This window comes from Triticum aestivum, chromosome 5B (assembly GCF_018294505.1).
Source record: "Triticum aestivum cultivar Chinese Spring chromosome 5B, IWGSC CS RefSeq v2.1, whole genome shotgun sequence".
Classification (NCBI taxonomy): Eukaryota; Viridiplantae; Streptophyta; class Magnoliopsida; order Poales; family Poaceae; genus Triticum; species Triticum aestivum.
Genome location: NC_057807.1, coordinates 510,985,830 through 510,992,373, shown reverse-complemented (window position 1 = coordinate 510,992,373; position 6,544 = coordinate 510,985,830). Strand labels below are relative to the sequence as shown.

Below are 6,544 nucleotides of genomic sequence, written 5' to 3'. Positions count from 1 at the left end.
TCCCCCCACCTCACCTCACCATCTCCTCCTCGCCGCCCTCCTCTCCCGTCACGGATCGTCGACGGTAGGTCCAAGAGGGTAGAAAAAAATAGAAGAAAAACAAAAGGGAGAACACAATTGTATGAGCTTGGTTTCTATTGGTGGAAACGTTTGTGCCACGGATCGATGACGTGGCGCAAATCCATCCATCTAGCTGTCCACCCCACAACCATCCATCCATCCATCTAGAGAAAAGGAGAAAAAAAGAAAAAGAAAAAAGAGCCCACCCCTCTGTCTCTCGCACCTCGCTCTCTCCCCACGAACCTCTCTGTCTCTCGCGAATCCTCTCTCCCCCACGAACCCCTCTCCCTCGCCGCCGCCACCACCGACGCCGGCTGGTTCCGGCGAGCTCCGGCGGCGCGCAGCACACCCCGAGCTCCCCTAGGTCCGCTCCACCCTCCCCTCCGTCCAGAATCAGCGCTCCCGTCCTCCACCGACCCCGTGGCTAGCTAGGGTTTCGACCGCCACCCCTAACATCGCCGGGATCAGCCAGATCCGGCGACGGCGAGGCCAGAGCTCGACAGATCCGTTACGGGCGTGGCGCAGGTACGTCCTTCCCCTCTTTCCTCGCCCGGATCCACCCTCCCCACCTCACCTTCTCCTTTCCTTCCCTTGCTGCAGGTCACCTTGGTGCGGTCTGGACGGCGGCGACGGCAGGAGGGCGCCGTCCTTCCTACTCGAGGAGGCGGAGGACGAGGGGCGCACCTAGCTGGCGGCCTTGTCCTGCTCGAGGAGGCGGGCGCTGCCGAGCTCAAGCACGGCCACGACGACCCACCTCGGCAGGTAGCACCTCCATCTCCTCCGCCTCCTTCCTCTGCTCACTACTGCTGCTGCTAAGTAGAGGAATATGTGATGCACTGCACCACACGAAGCTGGCTATATCCTTCACCGGTAGCTAGTTTGATCTAACCTGATGGACAAGCTAACATACATAGCAGTAGTTGCTTTTTTATCATCCCCCCACCGGCCAGAGCACAACGAACACATACACACAGAGAGGAAATCTCTAGTTAGCTTTTTTTAGTTTGTCCTCTAATTTGTTATTGGCCATAGGCTCGTGACAATCTCTTTTTTTCTTTGTTGATGCTTACAATCAATTCCATAATTTACCAGTGTATAAGTATATAGCCCCTAGCCATGTCTACTTCCAGTCCTACTCGGACACACATATTCACATGTATTCTGCACGTACGCGTGGAATCACGTTCAAGGGAACTTTAGCACTACTTTACAATGTACATGAAGAATCGGTTTACTCCAATTGACAAGTAAAGTACAGTGGCCTAGTTGGATCCTGTGACAAATCATGTGACAAATTCACATCCTAGGCTTGATTCCTGGCCGAGCCAGCTTTTACTTCAATTGACTGCATGATTAAAGTATAGATATAGATAGTATATTTGTACTGGTATGATGAACAAGAGCTTCCAGTTAATTACATAATATTGGTGATGTAGTTTTACTTGCTGTGTATGCTTGCTTAGTTGTCCATCGGGCCGCTCTCTTGTATCGTTTGAGTGCGCCAATTAGTTCGGCCAGCCTCTATGATTTATTATGTAGCTTTTGGAGTGCTTCTATCTGTCACGCCCCAAAACATAGCAGTGACAATTGCCACATGCTTATAAATTCAATTCAAATTTATAAGCATGTTAGGCCATCAGGTTAACCAAGGTAGTACACTGGAATCATTTTTATTCATTATCATAGGAACGACTACAAGTGTTCTTGCTAGTACATGCATGCAAGTTTCTTTATTTCATCCCCTCCCGTAGTACTACTTCTACTGTTCACCATCATTTCCATTGCTCATCTCTGCAAAAAAAAAAGATAGCAAGAATGAGTATGATAACATACTCAGCAAGCACACATGTAGCAGGGAAAAACTGTGACCGGTACAATGTTTTTGCCATCGTGATGCCTTAGTGTTAGATTTTTCATTAGGACTGGAACATTAGAAGAGGAAATATTATCTCAAAAGATCACCAATATATCATCCCTAGCTTCTGCACAAGATTAGCTAGTCTTGCATGTGCTATTCTTAGCATAACGAGTGTACAGGTCCAACAAGTAAAAGTGAGGCGTACTTAGTTAGAACAAGGCATGTGGTACAAGATAGAAAGAGAGAAAAGACAAATTAATCTAGAGGAGTTCTTGGGAGATAGGACGCATGCATCTTTCACAACTAGCATGCAGAACCAAACCACCATGCGTACTGTACAAGGACACACTAGCTGAGGTGAAAGAATTAACAACAAGAATAGTGCTACAGACTAGCCATATAGAGAAGTACTAGCAACAGCGGCATGGCATGAGTAAAGAAAGAGAAGGAACAGGACATCTGGAGAAGCTAGATGGAACGCATGCTTGCCTTCTCCCGATTCTCTTGACACAGCAGCAAGATTTCTAACGCCTGCTCTGCACCAGCAGCTACGGCTCTACTACTACTACCTCTAGTGAAGAGAGACAATGGTTGTGGTGTGAGGTCCAGCTACCCGGCCCTTGGCCCTTTATATAGGCGTGCAGGAATAGACAGTAAGTAAAATTGCTCTAATTGACACGTATGTCTGACAACAGGAATAGATAAGCTTGCTGGCCTGTACCTGAGTCAGCAGCATAATCATTTCCATTTACTAAACATTTTATTTTCAGTTGCCTCCTCGACCCTTCCTACAGCCAGCTACTTGTTGAGCAAAATATCTGGTCTAACTCTTCTCACAAATTAAGGGAAAGAAAAAAAAGTCTGCCTAGACCAATACGTGTACATGCATTTGGGTTCTAAGCAACTACTGCTAATTCTTAAACAGTGGCATCCATCATATATATTATTAGTGCAAGCTATCAATCCATCCGATAATCTCTATAATTGGCTTAAAATATTACTACTATACTACTTTGCATAATTTAATTTCACGGGCGTTACACTATCTATATTTGTGAAAAATTCGACCCAACAAAAAAATGTTAATCAGTCCGCTCTCTCAAGTTGAGTTTAGGTTGCTGCATATGAATGATTTTTTCTTAGTTTGGGTGCTAGGTACTGATAGAGTTGGTGTATCCATAGATAGCATGCACTTGTGCATTTTTCTGAGTTCTTCTGTTGCGAATGAGAACAACCATCATGGACCTCCTCTGTTTTCAAGCAACTTGCTTCTCCATGTATGATTTATGCAGCATATACATCTTGCTCCTCTTTTATCAGTAGCAATGGAAGTTGATGAAATTTAAGTGTCGTGTTCTAGAGATGCAGGGAGGGAGGGACTTCCATGGATTGGACTGCAAGGATTGGATGCAAACCAATGCACATGAGGAGGAGAGATGCAAGCCAGGTCATGACCTAAAGGTCCCTGCCGTGAACCCCTTCCCCTTCCCGTGTATAATCATGCTCAACAAATACTTGATATGATTTTGGTTAATCTTCAATTCAGCCCAGCTAGCTGTTGTAGTACTTGCTTGTCTCCTTCCAAATGTTGCCCTAGGCCGTTGAGTTTCTTATTGCTCCAGGTAGTACTGTTATTTTTCTGCTCTGCGATTTGGTTTGCATGGTTCCAGGCTCCCAGTCTACTGCTTTTGTTGCTGTGATTTTGAGCTCTGTTTTCTTTATTATGACAAGTTGCAAAATTAGTAGTGGGAAGTAAACTTTTGTTAACTTGTTGGCTGAACGAATGGAACTACTGTTATATTTGATTTGTTGCTCAACTAGTGCTGCAATGATGGAACCGATGATTGTGCATGATGCATCCATCCATTCTATCGGAGAGGCTGTGTTTTTTTCTTCTTGTGCTAAGATTGCCAGCATCACATATCCTATGCTTTTGTTTCTCCAGTAGAGCCTTATGAGATTGATGTGTCTGCCACCGTCCTCGAATGGTTGTTCAATAATAATGGTCCTAGCTAATTACTAGTATGCGCTGCTGCTAAAACAACTTGCCCCTTGTTTGGTTTCAAGGATGTTGTTGCTGCTAAAGTAGCAACAACAACGACAACAACCATGCTTTGGTTCCCCAAAATTCAGATTGCACTTGCATCTCTACATACACACACATATGAACATGCACCTCGGTTTGGTTCAGTTTGCATATTTACATTTGCTTTAACTTTGACTGAAACTATCTTGGTGACACTTGCATCAATGGTGTGTTCTGGCCTTGTAGATGTCCTTGGAGAAGATGGCCATTGGAGTGTAGGGGAGAAACAACCTTGTCTTGCTCGAGGAGGAGGAGGAGGACCACCCGAGCTCGACGACGACATGGCAACAGGTAGCACTCGCCTCTCTCCCAAGGTGAAGGTCTGGTCCGCCTGTTTAGATGGTCTGCTCTCGTCTTATGCATGTGAGGGGAGAAGAAAGCCATTGGACTGAATTATATTTGCATGTGAGGGGGGTGATCCTTTTGGTAGATGCAGAGTATAGATTCACAAAATTCACCACATGAGCGTACTACCTATATCCAAATTATGGATACCACTTGCATCTTTTGTATGTACACATGAAAAAGCACGACGGTTTGCTTCAGTTTGTATGTATCCAATTGTTTTTTACTTTTGACTGAAACTATCTATCTTGGTGGCACTTGCATCTCCTGTACATACATACATATGAATCAGGACCACACTTTTCTTCAATTTGTATGTGTCAATTTTTTTGGTTGAACTTTGAGTGAAACCAACTGGCTGGCACCTCAATCTGTACATACACATGAATCAGCACCACCCTTGGTTCAGTTTTGTATGTGTCCATTTGTTTTTACTTTGACTAAAGCGAACTTGATGACACTTGCATCTTCTGTATATACATATATACATATGAATCAGCACCACTCTTTTTCTCTTTGAAGCTTGCCTTGAACAAGAACTGATGCTTGATAGATACAACCGAAACTGGAGCATCTCTGTACTGTATGTATTAGTAGTATTGTTCGGTTCAAGCACCAACATGACAAGTTATCTATAACAAAAGCAATAATTTTCTGCCTTTTTAGTTCTAGGTGATTTTCTTTTGGTAAATTTAATGTATAGATTACATATTCATCCTCATATGTAGGATCTTTTGTTTGTTGTACTGACTGTATGCCACCTCCATCGTTGCAGCCTTGTCTCCCCCACCACCGCCCCTCGGCCTCCTATAATGTTGTTGTGGATTCTTAGAATGGAAATGTTATGTACATAAAAAATATACTATGGTCTGTGTTTGCAAATCCATGGCTGTTGAATCATGTTTGTATAAGCATTGGTAAATAGCTAGCCTTGTTGGCTAATCTTTTTTTTGGTTCTGGTCAGCAACTATGCTGACGGCAATGCTGTAGGCATAGATGGCTGTCGTGACACCAGGGGCGCGCGCCACGTGGCAGGGCTATGCCTACGGCAAAGCCGACGGCAAAGCCGACGGCATAAATATCTATGCCAACGGCTTTGCCGTAGGCATAGCTGTGCCACATGTCGTCCCAGCCCTGCCGCCAGAAGGAACCAGGGGACGACACGTGGGCATGGCTATGCCTACGGCAAAGCCGTCGGCATAGATTCCATCTATGCCTACGGCTGTGCCGTAGGCATAGCCCTGCCACCAGGAGGCACCAGGGAATGCCACGTGGCAGAGATATGCTGACGGCCAAGCCGTCGGCATACCTCTGCCACGTGGCTTCCCGTGAATCGTCAGCGCTTTTGACGGCGCCGTCCGTTGCCGTCAGGCGAAAAACACTGCCGACGGCTAAACTATGCCGACGGCTGATGCCCGGCCGTCGGCATAGGCCCCTATGCCGACGGCTATTCTACGTCGACGGTCTGACAAGACTACGCTGACGTGATCTACGCCGACGGGCCTATGCCGACGGCAGCCGTAGGCATAGATCTATGCCGACGGCAGAGGACCTATGCTGACGGCCCTGGGCCGTAGGCATAGGCCGCGAGTCCGGTAGTGTATATCGATGGTATGCAGGTGCTCTGACCGGGTTTGAGACGAACCCATCAAGTTTCGGAATTACCGTACCGGCTCGGACTTGCACCAGGTCCAAATTTGAGCAGAATTTGCATGTGATTGTTACGTGGCGTCAACGTAGTCATTTGTACAGACATTTGACCGTGTATAGTGGACATATAATTGCACCCGGTCCACGTGTCACGCAACTTCGTCAGGATTCAACCTCAGCGGGCTGCTACCAATCATCCGGCTGATAACAGCCAAACCTAAGCCGCCTGATCAGCCGTTGATTAGCTGATCCCTGATGACAAGATTACACGAACTACCACACCATCGCGTTCATCCCAAACCTGCCAATGTCTCTGTGCGGTGTCTCCAGCCATCAGGTGCGCGGCGCCTCCAGCCATCAGGTGTGCTGCAAACGCACCGTCCCCCCGACTCCACGCAATTCACACGTAGCTCCGACGAGCTGCTGCAGCGCGCTCCATTGCAGCATCCAGCAATGATCCGGTGGTCCGGTGATGTTTCATTGCTGCCTCCAAGCGCTCCATAGCAGCACCGAACGCTGCATCTACCCGCCGGCGAGCGCTCCAT

The 6,544-nt window shown here is 46.8% G+C and overlaps 1 long non-coding RNA gene across 3 annotated transcripts; it reads left to right on the top strand.

The window, feature by feature from the left end:
• Positions 1 to 326: 326 nt before the first annotated feature.
• Positions 327 to 5,293, top strand: LOC123112838 (uncharacterized). 3 transcript variants are annotated; one of them, XR_006455731.1, is made up of 5 exons: positions 327 to 585; positions 661 to 822; positions 3,279 to 3,379; positions 4,191 to 4,295; positions 5,125 to 5,293. It is a non-coding gene; the product is annotated as an uncharacterized lncRNA (long non-coding RNA). The 3 variants fall into 3 exon arrangements; XR_006455733.1 differs by having other exon boundaries at positions 4,191 to 4,318; XR_006455732.1 differs by having other exon boundaries at positions 4,191 to 5,293.
• The last annotated feature ends 1,251 nt before the right edge of the window (positions 5,294 to 6,544 follow it).